The sequence below is a fragment of the Oncorhynchus gorbuscha genome, linkage group LG17, assembly GCF_021184085.1.
Source record: "Oncorhynchus gorbuscha isolate QuinsamMale2020 ecotype Even-year linkage group LG17, OgorEven_v1.0, whole genome shotgun sequence".
NCBI classification, from domain to species: Eukaryota; Metazoa; Chordata; class Actinopteri; order Salmoniformes; family Salmonidae; genus Oncorhynchus; species Oncorhynchus gorbuscha.
The window spans coordinates 10,842,347-10,860,751 of record NC_060189.1 but is presented as its reverse complement, the minus strand read 5'-3'; the positions used below and the strand labels follow the sequence as shown (position 1 = coordinate 10,860,751).

The 18,405-nt window shown below is 44.0% G+C and overlaps 1 protein-coding gene across 2 annotated transcripts in view; it reads right to left on the bottom strand.

The window, feature by feature from the left end:
• LOC124002142 (leucine zipper protein 1-like) overlaps positions 1–18,405 on the bottom strand; it is a 75,303-nt gene that overhangs the window by 32,639 nt on the left and 24,259 nt on the right. The window contains exon 2 of one of the 2 annotated variants that reach the window (XM_046309450.1): positions 18,117–18,207. The exons of the other annotated variant lie outside the window; for it this stretch is intronic. The gene's annotated coding sequence lies outside the window, so the exon portion shown is untranslated. The remainder of the gene's footprint in view (positions 1–18,116; positions 18,208–18,405) is intronic. 2 annotated transcript variants of the gene reach the window in all.

Genomic DNA, 18,405 nt, shown 5'->3' with positions numbered 1-18,405 from the left:
AGAGAATACAGACAGAGACAGACAGACACAGAGACAGAGACAGAGAGAATACAGACAGAGACAGACAGACACAGAGACAGAGACAGAGAGAATACAGACAGAGACAGACAGACACAGAGACAGAGACAGAGAGAATACAGACAGAGACAGACAGACACAGAGACAGAGACAGAGAGAATACAGACAGAGACAGACAGACACAGAGACAGAGACAGAGAGAATACAGACAGAGACAGAGACAGAGACAGAGAGAATACAGACAGAGACAGACAGACACAGAGACAGAGACAGAGACAGAGAGAATACAGACAGAGACAGACAGACACAGAGACAGAGACAGAGAGAATACAGACAGAGACAGAGACAGACACAGAGACAGAGACAGAGACAGAGAGAATACAGACAGAGACAGACAGAGACAGAGACAGACACAGAGACAGAGACAGAGACAGAGAGAATACAGACAGAGACAGACAGACACAGAGACAGAGACAGAGAGAATACAGACAGAGACAGAGACAGACACAGAGACAGAGACAGAGACAGAGAGAATACAGACAGAGACAGACAGAGACAGAGACAGACACAGAGACAGAGACAGAGACAGAGAGAATACAGACAGAGACAGACAGACACAGAGACAGACACAGAGACAGAGACAGAGACAGAGAGAATACAGACAGAGACAGACAGACACAGAGACAGACACAGAGACAGAGACAGAGAGAATACAGACAGAGACAGACAGACACAGAGACAGAGACAGAGACAGAGACAGAGACAGAGAGAATACAGACAGAGACAGACAGACACAGAGACAGACACAGAGACAGAGACAGAGACAGAGAGAATACAGACAGAGACAGACAGACACAGAGACAGACACAGAGACAGACACAGAGAGAATACAGACAGAGACAGACAGACACAGAGACAGACACAGAGACAGACACAGAGAGAATACAGACAGAGACAGACAGACACAGAGACAGAGACAGAGAGAATACAGACAGAGACAGAGAGAATACAGACAGAATACAGACAGAGACAGACAGAGACAGAGAGAATACACAGACACAGAGACAGAGAGAATACACAGACACAGAGACAGAGAGAATACACAGACACAGAGACAGAGAGAATACACAGACACAGAGACAGAGAGAATACACAGAGACAGAGAGAATACACAGAGACAGAGAGAATACACAGAGACAGAGACAGAGAGAATACACAGAGACAGAGACAGAGAGAATACACAGAGACAGAGACAGAGAGAATACACAGAGACAGAGACAGAGAGAATACACAGAGACAGAGACAGAGAGAATACACAGAGACAGAGACAGAGAGAATACACAGAGACAGAGACAGAGACAGAGACAGAGACAGAGAGAATACACAGAGACAGAGACAGAGACAGAGAGAATACACAGAGACAGAGACAGAGACAGAGAGAATACACAGAGAGAATACACAGAGACAGAGACAGAGACAGAGAGAATACACAGAGAGAATACACAGAGACAGAGACAGAGACAGAGACAGAGACAGAGACAGAGACAGAGAGAATACAGACAGAGACAGACAGAGACAGAGACAGAGACAGAGACAGAGAGAATACAGACAGAGACAGACAGAGACAGAGACAGAGACAGAGACAGAGAGAATACAGACAGAGACAGACAGAGACAGAGACAGAGACAGAGACAGAGAGAATACAGACAGAGACAGACACAGAGACAGAGACAGAGACAGAGACAGAGAGAATACAGACAGAGACAGACACAGAGACAGAGACAGAGACAGAGACAGAGAGAATACAGACAGAGACAGACACAGAGACAGAGACAGAGACAGAGACAGAGAGAATACAGACAGAGACAGACACAGAGACAGAGACAGAGACAGAGACAGAGAGAATACAGACAGAGACAGACACAGAGACAGAGACAGAGACAGAGACAGAGAGAATACAGACAGAGACAGACACAGACACAGAGACAGAGACAGAGAGAATACAGACAGAGACAGACACAGAGACAGAGACAGAGACAGAGAGAATACAGACAGAGACAGACACAGAGACAGAGACAGAGACAGAGAGAATACAGACAGAGACAGACACAGACAGAGACAGAGACAGAGAGAATACAGACAGAGACAGACACAGACAGAGACAGAGACAGAGACAATACAGACAGAGACAGACACAGAGACAGAGACAGAGACAGAGACAGAGACAGAGACAGAGACAATACAGACAGAGACAGAGACAGAGACAGAGACAATACAGACAGACACAGAGACAGAGACAGAGACAGAGACAGAGACAGAGACAGAGACAGAGACAGAGACAGAGACAGAGACAGAGACAGAGACAGAGACAGAGACAGAGACAGAGACAGAGACAGAGACAATACAGACAGAGACAGAGACAGAGACAATACAGACAGACACAGAGACAGAGACAGAGACAGAGACAGAGACAGAGACAGAGACAGAGACAATACAGACAGAGACAGACACAGAGACAGACAGACACAGAGACAGACACAGAGACAGACACAGAGACAGAGACAGAGACAATACAGACAGAGACAGACAGAGACAATACAGACAGAGACAGACACAGAGACAGACAGACACAGAGACAGACACAGAGACAGACACAGAGACAGACACAGAGAGAATACAGACAGACACAGAGACAGAGACAGACAGACACAGAGACAGAGAGAATACAGACAGACACAGAGACAGACACAGAGACAGACACAGAGACAGAGACAGAGACAGAGACAGAGACAGACACAGAGACAGACACAGAGACAGACACAGAGAGAATACAGACAGACACAGAGACAGAGACAGACAGACACAGAGACAGAGACAGACAGACACAGAGACAGACACAGAGAGAATACAGACAGACACAGAGACAGAGACAGACAGACACAGAGACAGAGACAGAGACAGAGACAGAGACAGAGACAGAGACAGACACAGAGACAGACACAGAGACAGACACAGAGAGAATACAGACAGACACAGAGACAGACACAGAGACAGACACAGAGACAGACACAGAGACAGACACAGAGAGAATACAGACAGACACAGAGACAGAGACAGACACAGAGACAGAGACAGACAGACACAGAGACAGAGACAGACACAGAGACAGAGACAGACAGACACAGAGACAGAGACAGACACAGAGACAGAGACAGACAGACACAGAGACAGAGACAGACACAGAGACAGAGACAGACAGACACAGAGACAGAGACAATACAGACAGAGACAGACACAGAGACAGAGACAATACAGACAGAGACAGACAGACACAGAGACAATACAGACAGACAGAGACAGAGACAGAGACAGAGACAGACACAGACACAGAGACAGAGACAGAGACAGACACAGACACAGAGACAGAGACAGACACAGAGACAGACAGACACAGAGACAGAGACAGACACAGAGACAGACAGACACAGAGACAGACAGACACAGAGACAGACACAGAGACAGACACAGAGACAGACAGACACAGAGACAGACACAGAGACAGACACAGAGACAGACAGACACAGAGACAGACACAGAGACAGACAGACACAGAGACAGACACAGAGACAGACAGACACAGAGACAGACACAGAGACAGACACAGAGACAGACACAGAGACAGACACAGAGACAGACAGACACAGACACAGAGACAGAGACAGACACAGACACAGAGACAGACAGACACAGACACAGACACAGACACAGACAGACACAGACACAGACACAGACAGACACAGACACAGACACAGAGACAGACAGACACAGACACAGACACAGAGAGAATACAGACAGACAGAATACAGACAGAGAGAATACAGACAGAGAGAATACAGACAGACAGAGAGAATACAGACAGACAGAGAGAATACAGACAGACAGAGAGAATACAGACAGACAGACAGACAGACAGACAGACAGACAGACAGACAGACAGACAGACAGACAGACAGACAGACAGACAGACAGACAGACAGACAGACAGACAGACAGACAGACAGACAGACAGACAGACAGACAGACAGACAGACAGACAGACAGACAGACAGACAGACAGACAGACAGACAGACAGACAGACAGACAGACAGACAGACAGACAGACAGACAGACAGACAGACAGACAGAGAGTGAGTAAAGGCAGGAGAGTGAGCGATAGAGGCAGGTAAGAGAAAGCAAGAGATGAAAACAGAGAGTATCTTCAGGGGAGCTTTGGAGAGGGGTTTAAACGGGACTTATAACAAGAGCCACGTCAGCTTTCATGCTAGAGATTATTCTATCCCTCTGAAATGTACTACCTGATCAGGGACATGACTTTAAAACAGCACCAATATAACTCAGTCCCTAGCAGCACGGCTGGCAACTGAACAGAAACAATATTAGCCATCAAAGGACAGAACCAAAACATTATCCTGTTGCTAGCTAGCCCTCTGGCAGTGAAGACCATAGAGGAAGAAAGTATTGTTCTCTCTAAGCGCCTTTTCCTAGGCTTGTTTTCATTTCAAGTGTCAATACGCTAGTGAGAAGTCTGTGTAGCTTTCTCCCGCTAAGATATGAATCTTCTCGTGATCTATTGATAGGAAAGGCACCTGTCAGTCTAAAAACAAGCAAAGACAAGGAAACTGCTGGTTTGTCAGTCGACCGCCTGTCCGCCTCCAGGTACCTATGTTATTTGTGTGTGCTGTGGTTGGCTGCAGTAAGATGCATTTTCACGGCGGAGCGCATAATGATTCTTTGTCATGTAATGTAAGTGGTACCGATGAGTTGAAATCCATATCATTTTTGTTGTGTGGCACATTCATTTATTTTCATTCACGTGTTTCATATAGCCAGTAAAGGAGTTGGGGCGCATAGTCAAAGCACAGTAAACAGCAAGTGTTGACTAGTTCATAAAAGGTGTCGAAATGACGGAATAAAGTCAATCTCCTTTCCCTTTGTCATTCATAGATCTTACAACATACTTATATAACCATGGTATCGCATCGGAACAACCAAAATCTCGTTAGTATTTTCCTAAGCTCCTGTCACGACTTGGCCAGTGACTCGTCATGAGTTGAACGGATCTGTGAGGTCAATGCCGGCGAACGGATCGGTGAGGTCAATGCCGGCGAACGGATCGGTGAGGTCAATGCCGGCGAACGGATCGGTGAGGTCAATGCCGGCGAACGGATCGGTGAGGTCAATGCCGGCAGCCGCATCGGTGAGGTCAATGCCGGCAGCCGCATCGGTGAGGTCAATGCCGGCAGCCGCATCGGTGAGGTCAATGCCGGCAGCCGCATCGGTGAGGTCAATGCCGGCAGCCGCATCGTTGAGGTCAATGCCGGCAGCCGCATCGTTGAGGTCAATGCCGGCAGCCGCATCGTTGAGGTCAATGCCGGCAGCCGCATCGTTGAGGTCAATGCCGGCAGCCGCATCGTTGAGGTCAATGCCGGCAGCCGCATCGTTGAGGTCAATGCCGGCAGCCGCATCGTTGAGGTCAATGCCGGCAGCCGCATCGGTGAGGTCAATGCCGGCAGCCGCATCGGAGAGGTCAATGCCGGCAACCGCATCAGTGAGGTCAATGCCGGTAACCGCATTGGTGAGAGAGCAGTTCATTTGGCTCCCTAATTTGCATACTGGTAGGCTACTGCTGGTTTTTGTCTGCTGATCAATAGGTAGTGGAGCGCATCATTCCGCTCCAAAACAATAAAATAAAAACAGATGGAAGTTTATTAAAGCTAATGAAAATGTTTGCATTTCTAAAACTATTTTCTTGCAATTCTATATATAGTTTCTCAACAGGGAATCAATGTTACCTTGACAGAACACAACCTTTTTTTCTTAGGTTTGTGCCACAATAAACTAAATTGAAACAGTAGACTATTTGTCGGGCTACTCCATACCTTAGGGAAAAAACTGGGAAGAGATATGGAGATCTGATCTTGATCAAGTGGGGAGGGGGAGGATATGAATACCACTGACACGACCACTACTCCTCCTGTTCGCACGCCAGTCACAGCAGTCTGCGAGCAACTGCGGTCCGTACGAGCGGTCATGGCTGTAGTCTCTAATGGGATGTGTTCACAGCTACCTCCAGCGACAACAATGGCCACCGTTTTCCAGGGCCTCGCAGCTGCAATTCAAAATATTTGTCCCCCCATACTTTAACAATGTCTGAAATGACAGCCAAGGTGCTCAAAAAAGTTTAACTGTCCGGTGGAATTGGGCTGAAAAAACGAACAGCAACTGGAGTGAGTGACTTCAGCATCGGCCCTTTAGTGTAATATTAACAAAGTAAACACTTAATTAGTATGTGGGATAGGACAAGCTGTACGTACCAGCACACTTTGTCTGGGGTGCAGTAAGGGTCCGTGCTTAAATCTGAATTAACCCTAGACTTATTCACAGTGCTGTGCAGGGTGACATGGTGTTAGTGCCCAACTCTACAACTCTAACACTGTCTGGGGTTGAAGGGCCAGTGAAAGACAATTTAAACACCACACAATTCCTAGGCCCTTGTCCTCAGGTTGGAGTTATGGACAGACGCATTGACCACGTTTACATGTGCACAGTATTCTGGATAGTAGCTCATATCCCGCTTAAGGTGTTATTTTGGGAAACGATGTTTACATGCATCTTTGATATCCTGCTCACGAGTTTCCCTGTATCCATGAAAACATAATATTCCTCATGGACGTTCATATGGGTGAAATGGAATAGTAACTGAAATCTGGCCAGACTGTAGGCCTATAACCTTTCCCCTTGTAGCATCGTGTAATATGAACTCCTGCAGAATTATGTATTTGTAAGTCGCTCTGGATAAGAGCGTCTGCTAAATGACTTAAATGTAAATGTAATGTATTTCTCGCAGTAGAATTATACAGACGTTAATTTTGTCTTGTGAACAGGAGTGGAAAAATATGATTTCTTTCTTTCAGCATCTCTTGAAAAAATACAAGTGTGTGTAATGTAGGCTTGGGTTCTATACTGTATACCGGGGTATTTGGAAATAGCCACGGGATGTTTGGTTTTTAAATGTCAAAAAGGCTGAACATTTTTTTTTAAGTTTTCCAATACATTTTTATATTTGTAATCTACTTTTCTTTTTTCTTTTATTTATTGACCTTTATTTATTTAACTAGGCAAGTCAGTTAAGAACAAATTCTTATTTTCAATGACAGCTTAGTAACAGTGGGTTAACTGTCTGTTCAGGGGCAGAACAGATTTTTGCCTCGTCAGCTCGGGGGTTTGAACTTGCAACCTTCCGGTTACTAGTCCAACGCTCTAACCACTAGGCTACCCTGCCGCTATACCTGCAACTTGTGCAATATGTTAGGAGACAACGCAGATCTTGTTCCTCACTTCACATGTCACATTTTACATTATGAAGCTTACTGTAGTTCCCCAAATGGCTGAGCCAGTCTCATGTTTATAATTGGTGAGAAAGCAGGAGCAGGTGAGTCCAGTTGTGTATTGACTCCGGTTACATTTTATATTGAATGTCAATAATTGTATTCAATAGAGAACATGCAAATATAGTTTTCCTACACAGAAAATACATTAGTGCAGCACGTTCAGCTGAAAATAGAAGCGCAATGCTCTTTGGCTAGCAGCCACACAAGTAAATTAACTTGCAATGTAACTTGCTAGTTATCTAAGTAAGTGGCTGAATTAATAAGATGACGGGGCATTATATTAACTTTCTGCCATGTTTGAGAAGTTAACTCATCCAAAGAGCTTTATCTGTAGGCTAAAGCCCCCCTTGAGCAAAGCAGGCAGGCCTGTTGCCCATAGAGTCAGACTCCAAACAGACACAGCGTGTACACATGCTGCTCCAGTCAGTACTGTTCTTCCTTAAGAGAAGCATGCGTCAAAATGTTGTGCATTTTTTATTTTTTTTATTTTACCTTTATTTAACCAGGCAAGTCAGTTAAGAACAAATTCTTATTTTTAATGACGGCCTAGGAACAGTGGGTTAACTGCTTGTTCAGGGGCAGAACGACAGATGTGTACCTTGTCGGCTCGGGGGTTTGAACTTGCAACCTTCCGGTTACTAGTCTAGCGCTCTAACCCTGCCGTCTCAATGCACAATGTCTCATTTACCTTTTGCTTGTAGATGTCCAAACTCACCAAAAATAGCATTAATAAGCTCCTACCTACTGTACAGTGCATTTGGAAAGTATTAAGAACCCCACACAAACACACACACTGTTACATTACAGCCTTATTCTAAAATTATGTACACATGATACCCCATAATGACAAAGCGAAAACTGGTATTTAGAATTTTTACAAATGTTAAAAATAATAAAAAATTATAATAATTAACAGAAATACCTTATTCACATAAGTATTCAGACCCTTTGCTATGAGATTTGAAATTTAGTTCAGGTGCATCCCGTTTCCGTTGATCATCCTTGAGATGTTTCCACAACTTGGAATCTACGTGTCGAGGTACAGATGTGGGGAAGGGTAACAAGTACACAGTGTTCTCCATCATTCTTCAATGGAAGACGTTTAGAACCACCAAGACTCTTCCTAGAGCTGGCCGCCCAGCCAAACTGAGCAATCGGGGGGAGAAAGGCCTTGGTCAGAGAGTTGACCAAGAACCCGACGGTTACTCTGCCAGAGCTCCAAAGTTCCTCTGTGGAGATGAGAGAACCTTCCAGAAAGAAAACCATCTCTGAAGCACTCCACCAATCAGGCCTTTATGGTAGAGTCGTAAGACGGAAGCCATTACTCAGTAAAAAAGGCACAAGATAGCCCGCTTGGAGTTTGTCAAAAAGGCACCTAAAGGACTCTCAGACCATGAGAAACAAGATTCTCTGGTCTGACAAAACCAAGATTGAACTCTGGCCTGAATGCCAAGCATCACATCTGGAGTAAACCTAGCACCGCTCATCACTTGGCAAATACCATCCCAATGGTGAAGCATGGTGGTGGCAGCATGGTGTTGTGGAAATGTTTTTCAGCGGCAGGAACTGGGAGTCTAGGCAGGAGAGGGAAAGATGGACAGAGCAAAGTACAGAGTGATCCTTGATAAAAACATGCTCCAGAGCACTCAGGACCTCAGATTGGGGTGAAGGTTCACCTTCCAACAGGACAACGACCCTAAGCACACAGCTAAGACAAAGCAGGAGTGGCTTCGGTATTCAATGTTCTTGAGTGGCCCAGTCAGAGCCCAGACTTGAACCCGATTGAACATCTCTGGAGAGACCTGAAAATACCGGTGCAGCGACGCTCCCCATCAATCGTGACAGAACTTGAGAGGATCTGCAGAGAAGAATGGGAGAATCTCCCCAAATACAGGTGTGCCAAGCTTGTAACGTCATATCCAAAAAGACTCGAGGCTGTAATCACTGCCTCAGGTGCTTCCACAAAGTACTGAGTAAAAAGTCTGAATGCTTATGTAAATTTCACAAGTTTGTTTTAAAACATTTGCAAAAATGTCTAAAACCCTGTTTTTGCTTTGTCATTATGGGGTATTGGGTGTCGATTGAGGATAAAAAAAAAATAAAAAAATCTATTTTAGAATAAGGCTGTAATGTAACAAAATAAAGAAAAAGTGAAGGGGTCTGAATACTTTCTGAATGCACTGTATATACAGTACCAGTTAAAAGTTTGGACACACCAACTAATTCAAGGGTTTTTATTTTTACTATTTCCTACATTGATATTCTACAATGAAGACATCAACACATGTGGAATGATGTAGTAACGAAAAAGCGCTAAACAAACCAAAATACATTTGAAATGTTATATTCTTCAAAGTAGCCACCATTTATCTTGACAGCTTTGCACACTTGACATTCTCTCAACCAGCTTCACGAGGTTGTCACCTGGAATGCATTTCAATTAACAGGTGTGCCTTGTTAAAAGTTCATTTGTGGCATTTCCTTAATGCGTTTAAGCCAAATCAGTTGTGTTGAGACAAGGTAGGGTTGGTATACAGAAGATGGTCTTTTAACAAATAGGGCTATGTCCATATTATGGCAAGAACAGCTCAAATAACCAAAGAGAAACGACAGCATCATTCATTTTAGACATGAAGGTCAGTCAATTAGGAACATTTCAAGAACTTTGTAAGTTTCTTCAAGTGCAGTCGCAAAAACCATCAAGCACTGTGATGATATTGGCTCTCATGAGGACCACCACAGGAAAGGAAGGCCCAGAGTTACCTCTGCTGCAGAGGATACGTTCATTAGAGTTACCAGCCTCAGAAATTGCAACACAAATAAATGATTCAGAGTTCAAGTAACAGACACATCAACAGTTCGGAGGAGACCGAGTGAATCAGGCCTTCAAATTACTGCAAAGAAACCATTAATAAAAGGACACCAATAAGAACAAGAGACTTGCTTGGGCCAAGAAACACGAGCAATGGACACTAGACCGGTGGAAATCTGTCCTTTGGTCTGATGAGTCCAACTGAGATTTTTCGTTCCAATCGCCATGGCTTTGTGAGACGCAGAGTAGGTGAACGGATGTGTGGTTCCCACCATGAAGCGTGGTTGAGGAGGTGTGATGGTGCTTTGCTGGTGACACGGTCAGTGATTTATTTCTAATTCAAGGCACACTTAACCAGCATGGCTACCATAGCATTCTGCAGCGATACGCCATCCCATCTGATTTGCGCTATCATTTGTTGTTTTTCAACAGGACAATGATCCAACACACCTCCAGGCTGTGTAAGGACTATTTGACCAAGAAGGATAGTGATGGATTGCGGCATCAGATGACCTGGCCTCCACAATCATCCGACCTCAACCCAATTGAGATGGTTTGGGATGAGTTGGACCACAGATTGAAGGAAAAGCAGCCAACAAGTGCTCAGCATATGTGGGAACAGAATCAAGGCTGTTAGAAAAGCATTACAGGTGAAGCTGGTTGAGAGAATGTCAAGAGTGTGCACAGCTGTCATCAAGGCAAAAGGGTGGCTACTTTGAATAATCAAAAATATGAATTAGATTTTTATTTAACACATTTTTGGTTACTACATGATTTCATGTGTCATTTCAAAGTGTTGATGGTCTTCACTATTATTCTACAATGTAGAAAATAGTAAAAAGAAAAACCCTTGAATGAGTAGGTGTATCCAAACGTTTGACTGCTACTGTATATGTTTAACTTCCTGAGCTGGATTGCCTGCCTTTGGTATTTGTTTATTTTCGTTTGCGTGTTTTAGCTAGCAGTTTCCATAAAAATGTGCTATTACTTGTGCTAATTTTGTTAGCATTCTGGTAAATCGACACACAAGGGACCTTTTTTCTGTTTGTTTTTTTACACCCCTTGTGTACTTAACCGGTAACACAGTAAATCCCAAGATGAGAGAAAAACAGTATGATATGAAACTCTGAATACCACCCAATCCTAGTGTAATGTGTTATCTTTGACACTGACGCAAGACGCTGAGCAGACAGTATTTCAACCACATAAAATATACACCCAAAGACGAAGTCGTCTTTTCAGAAACGTTTCATAATTCTCAGCTTTTAATTTCCTTAAAACTGGTCAAACAGTTTGAGTTGTCTCCCCGGTCTCTAAATAACAGACAACTTTAATAGTTGTAACTACATTGCTAATTCATTCTATCAACGTAAGACATTATTCTGGTGAGCACTACATTGTTTAGTCTTCTGGGACAACAAGGTATGACCGAAGAGAAGCTGCATGTATGCAACTATAGTTGACAAACAAATAGCCTACCAAATGTCAGAAATTATAAGCAGAAAGTTAGCAGGTGAAAGTAGCCAGTAGGCTATATGTTCCAGTATGGAGTATCAAGAAAATGAATTATGGAACTAATGTGGATGAAACTGCGCAGGTAGCCTACTTTTTGATGTGATTTGTTTGACATTCAGATGAAAACGTCATACAACACCCATGATATGGGAAACCGAGCCTGAGCAGACCGTAGAAAACAACAGTAAACGGGATGTTTACCTGCCACAGCATCCCGTCTAAGATCAGCATATCCCAGGCATCTTATCCAGATTTCTCATAACCGGGATACAAGCCTTTCTCAGGTTATTGTAAACAGGACAGGATGTTCACGCCTCAACTCAAACACAGAATACTTGAGTATCCTGAATAATAATGGAAAATGTGTGTGCACGTAAACGTGGTCATGGATTACGAGAAGGAAGAAGTGTGATGATTCATTAGAGAAGGGCCCCTTTGTGTGTGTAGCCTTTGTAACAAAATGAGGATGATCAGAGTAATAAAGATACCTTTTTATTACTCGCCCACAGGGCTCAGCGTCATCCGGGTTTGGCCGGGGTAGGCCGTCTTTATATATAAGAATTTGTTCTGAACTTACTTGCCTAGTTAAATAAAAGGTTATTTACGCGTTGGGAATGTAGGTGCGTGAGTGTGTTGATCAGAGGGAAGTCCTGTTGTGAAAGACATGGGCCAGCCATTGTGAGTCCCGCCCCTCCCCTTCACTAAGTAATGATGTCATCAGAAACCGGCAGCCTTGGGCAGATAAAAGAGAAGGGCTTAGGCAACAGGCAGGTTCACTGAGTGGGAACAGATGGGCAGAGGGAGGGAGACAGAGCATGTTCCTGTCCTGCGTCACTCACATTTGGCTACTTGTCTGAGCACATTGTACAGATGCTAGGAACAGACTGTATATAATGCACATTCTAATACATGCACATGATCGTTTGTAAACACACACACACACAGAGACACTGTGTCCCACTCCAACCTACTGTTTACTTTTGTCAGCAGCAAGCAATCGGGAGTACTTCCCCTCTCTCCCCCCCTTCTCTAGAACTACTGTATAACTCAGTCTCTAGAGTCTGTGAGGGGTAGAACAGACTCTAGAACTATGACTCAGTCTCTACCCCCACACAGACTGCCCGACAACCATTAACACACATACATGAACATGCCAAGCTCCAAGCTACAGCATGCACTGAAACTCATCCATACCATTAGGTCTCATTGAATCAGACTAGATACTAACTCACAGCTCCATACCATTAGATCTCATAGAAATCAGACTAGATACTAACTCACAGCTCCATACCATTAGGTCTCATAGAATCAGACTAGATACTAACTCACAGCTCCATACCATTAGGTCTCATAGAATCAGACTAGATACTAACTCACAGCTCCAAAATTACACGTCTCTTACAGGATTGAGCATAAATCCACTATAATGAAATACACAAGCATTTTCACATAAAACATGAACTCCAAACCAATTGTAAATGTAAAAAAATAATTAAGTGGGCTATAACAATACTAACTGGTACTTAGTATCCTGGACTTAATGCGAAGACAAATGCTGTTGATGAATGTCCACTGTCCCTGTCAAATAAATACATTCCTTAAACTGAGCCGGTCCATTGGTTTTCCATATCCAAGAATGATCTCTGCTCTCTCCTCTATTAACTACCATCCACTTTCAAGGTCAGAGAAAACCGGGAGGGTATGCACACTGGCACCAAGGCCCAACAGCACTCCACCAGTTCAAGGTCACGGCACAATACATGAGCCAGGGACAATACAATAGGACAGTGAGAGGACCCTCGAACAGGGGTGGGCAACTCCAGTCCTCAGGGGCCTGATTGGTGGCACACTTCCTCCATACCTAACAAAACACAGCTGATTAAATCAAATTCCATTCTAAACTGAAGATCATGATTAGGTGATGATTGGAGTCAGGTGTGTTAGCTGGGGCAAAACTGTGACACCAATCAGACCCCCGGGGACTGGAATATCCCACCCCTGCTAGTAGGAGCCCAGTGAGATGGCGATTGGGACCAATGTCCAGATTGAATTCTTATGGAACATTTGTGGGGCATGTCATGAGTGTAGTACAGTGCACAACTGTTGAGAAGGTGTGTGTGTGTCTCTCAAGTAGACGGTAAGTATGCATGTCTGTGAGTGTGCCCTCGTGTGTCAGCAACAGCCAGAACAGATGCCCTCGGGCATCCTCTCTCCCTCCCTCCCGTCAGTCCATCTGGATGCCAGCCCTCTCCGGTTGGCACAGCCTGGCAGCGAGAGTGTTGGCATTAGATACCCACAGCGGCTGCAAGACGGCACTGTGGGAGCTTCAGATTCACTGCGTCTCTTGTGTGAGAGGCTGAGAGAGGGATGAGTAACTAAGTTGGAGAGACGGGGTATGAGAGAGACGGGGTATGAGAGAGACAGGGTATGAGAGAGAGAGAGAGAGAGAGAGAGAGAGAGAGAGAGAGAGAGAGAGAGAGAGAGAGAGAGAGAGAGAGAGAGCGAGAGAGAGAGCCGGAGAGAGAGAGAGACGAGAGAGAGAGAGAGAGAGAGAGAGAGTCCACAGAATAATGAGTAGGGCTTTGCCAGACCGGAACAATGCAGCTGAAATGCAGCACTCTCCAGCACTTATCATCATAATCATCATCACAAGCTAGAGACACAGAGTGGGGGTGGCAGAGAAATTTTAAAAAAGAGAGAAATTGAGAAAGGCAGTAGAAGTGATAAGAGGAGAGAGAGAAACAGAGTGGGAGTAATGTAATGTTGTTTAGGATAAACAGAAGAGGTTGGGTGGTGGATGGAGGTACATCCAGCCTGCAGTCAGAAGAATAGACATCACACCGCCCGGTGTAGCTTTGTCACAGAGCAGAGACTGGTGCCTCATTCCCCCTCCCCTTTCTCTTACCTTATAATGCAGCAGTATTTAAAAAAGACACAAAGGAATAAACCCATGGAGATAAACGGAGGACAGGGATGGAACTATACAGAGTGAGAAGGTGGAGGATTCATCTTACAGTGTATGTGCCTGCTACTTGAGTCTACAGAGACAGAAAGACCCATAAATACGTCTGGGTTGTTGACTGACTCATTATTGTCTCAGAGTGACAGTAGCTGTATGTTTGGAATGGATACAGTAGCTCTAGGCACTACCACTGGGAGATATGATACAGCATATTCATATGGTCTCTTCTCAAACTTCTGTATATGCAGTATTTACAACAATACAGTCTACCCCCATTACCATGACAACAACCCACATTGACCACGTTCTAATTTACACCTGAAGAAAGAATACAACTGAATGGGAGGAGCAATTAATCAAACCTCTATGGGTTTAAACAGTCTCCTTTGGATACTTGATTTTATAAACCAGGTAGGTCGAGGCCTGAATGCTGACAGCAGTGGTATATCAGACCGTAAATCACGGGTATTTTTATCAGTCCTAATCCGTGCTATATTGGCCATATACCACACCCCCTCTTGCCAAATTGCTTAAATGTACCACTCTCCATAGACAAGTGTTCATAGATACTATCCAAAGTTATTAGCATGCTGAAGCAGACGGTGCCCGCAGCCTGAGTTGACTTGGACAGTCAGTGACACATTTTCTGTGGCTTTTCCCAGTACTGAGTAAGTTTTACAGAGAGAGCACATTACTGGGAGGGTGTTATTGAGGGCAACCGTGTGAGCTGGCACTCAGTGTGTGAGCGTCTGTGTGCCACTGCACCAGGGTTGCCATTTTCTACATTGTAGAATAACAGTGAAGACATCAAAACCATGAAATAACACATATGGAATCATGTCGTAACCAACAACAAAAAAGTTAAACAAAATCAAAATATATTTTATTTTGGAGATTCCTCAAAGTAGTCACCCTTTGCCTTGACAGCTTTGCAAACGCTTGGCATAACCAGCTTCACCTGGAATGCTTTTCCAACAGTCCTGAAGGAGTTCCCACATATGCTGAGCACTTGTTGGCTGCTTTTCCTTCACTGTGTGGTCCGACTCATCCCAAACCATTTAAATTGGGTTGAGGTTGGGTGATTGTGGAGGCCAGGTCATCTGATGCAGCACTCCATCACTCTCCTTCTTGGTCAAATAGCCCTTACACAGCCTGGAGGTGTTGGATCATTGTCCTGTTGAAAAACAAATGACACTCCCACTAAGCACAAACCAGATGGGATGACGTAATTGCTGCAGAATGCTGTGGTAGCCATGCTGGTTAAGTGTGCCTTGAATACTAAATGAATCAGACAGCAAAGCACCCCCACACCTCCTCCTCCATGCTTCACGGTGGGAACCACACATGCGGAGATCATCTGTTTACCTACTCTGCATCTCACAAAGACACAGCGGTTGGAACCAAACATCTCAAATTTGGACTCAGACCAAAAGGACAAATTTCCACCGGTCTAATTTTAGTGGCTCGTGTTTCTTGGCCCAATCAAGTCTTTTTCTTATTGGTGTCGTTTAGCAGTGGTTTCTTTGCAGCAATTCGACCACGAAGGCCTGATTCACGCAGTCTCCTCTGAACAGTTGTGTCTGTTACTTGAACTCTGTGAAACATTTATTTGTGCTGCAATCTGAGGTGCAGTTAACTCTAGTGAACTTAGAGGCAGAGGTAACTCTGGGTCTTCCTTTCCTGTGGCGGTCCTCATGCGAGCCAGTTACATCATAGCCCTTGATGGTTTTTGTAACTGCCCTTGAAGAAACTTCCAAAGGTCTTAATTTTCCATATTGACTGACCTTCATGTCTTAAAGTAAGGGACTGTCATTCCTTTTTGCTTATTTGAGCTGTTCTTGCCGTAATATGGACTTGACCTTTTACCAAATAGGTCTATTTTCTGTGTACCACCCCTACCTTGTCACAACTGATTGGCTCAAAAGTATTAAAGAGGAAAGAAATTCCACAAATGAAATTTAACTGCATTCCAGGTGACTACCTCATGAATCTGGTTGAGAGAATGCCAAGAGTGTGAAAAGCTGTAATCAAGGGAAATGGTGGCTATTTTGAAGAATCTCACTTAAAATATTTTGATTTGTTTAACACTTTTCTGTTACTACATGACTCCATGCGTTACTTCCTAGCTTTGAGGTATAATTCTAAAATGTAGAAAACAGTAAAACAAATCAAGAAAAAGCCTTGAAAATGGTACTGTACATATTATTAATATATAATTCAGTGACTAAAATAACATCCATCCTCAGTAGCCTATTCCAGCAGGCTATTGGGAAACAAGCACTTCTTACCTCGATAAATTAGTCTACCAATTTGAACTAAGCAAGCTGCCTCGTCATTCAGCTTACCTACTACATCTTGCCTAGGCTACTGTAAGCTATCTGAAATTAGATATAGGCCACTATTTTTCAGAAAAAAAAAACACACATAGCATTAGCAGTTGTATTTTTTAAATAAACAAATAAAATAATATACATAGGCTACCTGCATCTAGCTAAGCAAACCATGGCAACGTTTAATTACAATCATAAACCCAGATTTAGTAGTCTATTAAAAGTCAATCTCGCAAATAGGCCATTTATAGCAGTTTGTACTTTGTAGTCTTAACATCTGGCACATAACGGCAAAATTGCCACAAAATAGCCTCCTAACAGTAGTTTTTCTATGTTCGTCCAAGTGTTTCTTGCACAGAGATTGAGATCCTCTCTCCAACTTTCATCACAAACCCTCCTGTCGGATTTATCTAGAGTTATGTACAAGGGCAAAATGGATTTATTTATTATAGCTCGCAATAAATTGATGGAAAACCGAATTTTGCTTCTAAATTAGCTCGATAACGTTATGAGAAAAGGTTTGGATAACTGTTGCAACAGTTTTCAGGCCTTGTGGGTTCTGAGTGGTCTTTGGGCTGTGTGTATTTGACCTGGAAACCCTGTACTGTGTGTGTGCCGCTCCTCGCTGACCTAAGGCTATAGGGAAGGAAGCACAACGCCGGCTTTAGTGCAACACTGTCCAGGCCCGCCAGGAAACAGGCTTACAAAGGGTTCAGAGGTAAGAACCAGCCTTGGAATCCGGAACCTTCCTACCAAATTCACACTGCGTTTCCTCTTCCAACTCTTCCAACTGAGCAGCTGGACGAAAAAAAGAATTTGCCGCACACATATGGGCACAGGAGTGCAAATACACAAACATTTGGGCACCGTGCTCACACGCACACAAAAATACAATCTCTACAGATGTAGATCCGGTAAGGGTATGGAAAGACAGTCTTGACAAACACACACACACACTGAACAAATACAGGAACTAGGATGTAGATACTGTAATCTTAAGTGTACAGTCTTGCCACAGACAATTTACCTGCTGCTTATTTGGGTGCTAAGAAGCTGGTAAACAAGGCCTCTGTCTCCAGGTGGTTTCACCACTGAGCTCTATCCACAAGCCCTATAACCTGAGGGAGAACACACACAGGGCAAACCATAATGACTTTCTCACATTCTACCATAGTAATGATTCATAGCATCCTTTCACTATTGTTGTGCTTGGTAGTCAACTGACAATGGGATCATGGTAAAAAGAACCGCTCATACGAAGGCATCTTACCTGTGTTTACACAGGTAGCCCAATTGATCTGGGCAAATTATCAGCA